This window comes from Mandrillus leucophaeus, unplaced genomic scaffold, assembly GCF_000951045.1.
Source record: "Mandrillus leucophaeus isolate KB7577 unplaced genomic scaffold, Mleu.le_1.0 Scaffold72, whole genome shotgun sequence".
Classification (NCBI taxonomy): domain Eukaryota; kingdom Metazoa; phylum Chordata; class Mammalia; order Primates; family Cercopithecidae; genus Mandrillus; species Mandrillus leucophaeus.
Window position 1 is genome coordinate 3894863 of NW_012107808.1, and position 2820 is coordinate 3897682.

General features: G+C 55.9%; 1 protein-coding gene across 1 annotated transcript in view; it reads right to left on the bottom strand.

Annotated features, from left to right (window-relative positions):
• Positions 1-1286, bottom strand: part of KLF11 (Kruppel-like factor 11) — a 13045-nt gene extending 11759 nt beyond the window's left edge. Inside the window, exon 1 of the mRNA XM_011965303.1 lies at positions 1278-1286. The gene's annotated coding sequence lies outside the window, so the exon portion shown is untranslated. The remainder of the gene's footprint in view (positions 1-1277) is intronic.
• Between the last annotated feature and the right edge of the window lie 1534 nt (positions 1287-2820).

The window sequence follows — 2820 nt, forward strand, 5'->3', positions numbered from 1 at the left end:
GCGGCGGCGGCGGCGCCGCCTGGGGAAATCCCAGGGCGGGGTTCGGACTCGGTACGGGGAGGGGGGACCGCGCTTATAGGAACCTCCTCTAGCCCCACCGGCTGAATCAGTCGGTAGCGGAGACCCACCTAGAGGCTTCAACCCGGCTTTCGTTGTTTTTATTTCTGTCACTCTCCCTTCGTTTCTTTGGAGTGAGCCCATGACCTGAGAGGTCGGAAAGCTGGCTGGTTCTAGGCGACATTCTTGCATCCGGTCATTTTTGCAGACACCCGGAGTCAGAGCTTCTCGGCCTGAGTGTCCGCTGATGCCCCTCCTCTGGCGTCTCTGGGCCTCTTCCACTCTGTTACGGGGTCAGGGGAAGCCGAGACGGGCAGTCACCCAAAAGACGCCCGCTGAAACCCGCTCATTCTTCCCAGGCCCGGCGAAAACGCCGCCCCCTCCGGGCAGTCCTCGAGCCTGCAGGAGAGATCTAGCCTGGTGTCCAGGGCACCTTTTTTTTTCTCCCTATATTTCGGTTGCTGGCGTCTCTTGGTGTGGTTTGCCCACGTTTGCAGCGCCAGGTTCATGGAGAGCAGGAACTATGCTGTTTATTTGCGTCGCCGCAGCCTTCAGCTCAGGGAGGAGTCACCCCTCCATTTGTCCACTGCGCGCGCTTTTGCTGAGCCGCGATGCGTGTTGGCGCTTAGTGCAAGGGGCAGAGGCCGCAGTGAGGAATCGTCCTTAAAAGCTCACATCCAGGGAGAGGGAGCAGAGAGAGAATCCCAGCACCCGGGGGCTTTGCTCTGAGCCAGAGAAGCCTGAGCTCAAGGGAACAGGCCGGGCCCCACCACTCACCTGAGCAGGGCTCTGGTCCCCACTTGTTCCTGCGGGGCCCACTCTGGTTGAGCAGAGGGGTTGAGCAGGCTGAGGAGAAGGTGTTTGCTGAAACAGTAAGAGGGTTTCAGTGAACCGTGATAAACCGCTCTCATGAAGACCCCGGAGGCTCTGACAGGGGTGCAGGGTGTTGTGTATGTGAAAAGTTAAGTCTTAGATACAGACTGGAATATTCTCTTTTGCCTGGCCTCCTGCTTTCGCCTTACAACTGGTCTCCCTGCGTCCGTCCGCTCCAGCTCCCACAGCTCCTTGCCACTCAGCACCCCCGGGGGTCTTTAACCTTCTCAGTGGCTCCCACTGTACTCAGCATAATGCTTCTGCTCCCCACTGTGGCTTGTGAGCTCCTGCAGGGACCCAGCCCCTCCGTCTCCAGCCCCACGACTCTCCCCACTCCCTGGAGGGACAGCCCGGGCCTCCTCCTGGACCCCTGTCTCACCAGCCCCTCTGCTGTCTCCAGGTCCTTGCACCTGCTGTTCCCTAGAATGCTTTTCCCCCATATGTCCCCTTTGCTCTTACCCGCAGTCCACCTAGAGAGGCCTCCTCTAGCGAACGCACCCTTGGGGAGACCTCCAGTCCCCTTCTCGCGGGCCTTCCTGTTTTCTTCCTTCACAACACTTTCCATGAACTGTCCCTTTTCCATTACTTCAGTTATTTGCTTATCATCTACCTCCGCATCAGAAGGACTCTCCCAAGGCCAGGGAGCCTGGCTGTGTAATTCATCCACGTAGGTGAATGAGCGAATCGAAGGTATCTACCAGCTTCCCTGCTTGAACATCCTGTGGGCATCTCTAATTGTGTCCTTAAAACTGAACTCAGAGCCGGGCACGGTGGCTCATGCCTGTAATCCCAGCACTTTGGGAGGCCAAGGTGGGCGGATCACCTGAGGTCAGGAGTTCGAGACCAGCCTGGCCAACATGATGAAACCCTGTGTCTTCTAAAAATATAAAAATTAGCCGGGCGTGGTAGCGGGCGCCTGTAATCCCAGTTACTCGGAGACTAAGGCAGGAGAATCACTTGAACCCAGGAGGCAGCGATTGCACTGAGCTGAGATCACACCACTGCACTCCAGCCTGGGTGACAGAGACTCAGTCTGAAAAAACAAACAAACAAACAAAAAACTGAACTCAGATTCCACCCAAATCTGGATTTCTCACCTCTCTGAAGGGGACAACTGGAGACCCTATTCCTTGATCTAGAAACCTGAGCGTCACCTTTACCTCCTCCCTTTCCCACAGTTGCTTTCTTCTGCCAATTATGCCATGCCCTTCTTCCTTCTCAGTTCCTCTCAAACTCTTATGTCACCCATGCCAGCCCTTGTCGTGGCCACCACCTGCTCGTCTGAATTGTTGCCACTGCCTCCCAATAGGTCTCCCTCCCTCCTGCCAGACGCCCTACAATCTGCCATCACCTTACTGCCAGAATGCTCTTCTGAAAGTAGAGATGGAGCTGAACCTGTATTCAAGCCTCAGTTGGAATCCAAACAGTTATAGGACTGACTTCAGGCTCCGTGGCCAGGAACCCATGAGTCTTTGTAACCAGGCTCCAGCCAGCACTTCCTGCATCATTTCTGACCAGTTTTCCAAATTGCTTTCCCTGCTACCTTCCTGCCCCCAGTGACCCAATACAGAACCCTGTACTCCCAAGGTTATGCCACTCTCCTGTTTCTAGGCAGCATTCCTTCTGCGTGGAACACGCCAACCCTTGTCTGCTTTGACCGTGCAAGACTGCATGAGATGGCCAGGCATGGTGGCTCATACCTGTAATCCCAGCACTTTGGGAGGCCGAGGTGGACAGATCACCTGAGGTCAGGAGTTTGAGGCCAGCCTGGCCAGCATGGTGAAACCCCGTCTCTACTGAAGATACAAAAAATTAGCCAGGCGTGGTGGCAGGCACCTGTAATCCCAGCTACTGGGGAGGCTGAGGCGGGAGAATCGCTTGAACCCAGGA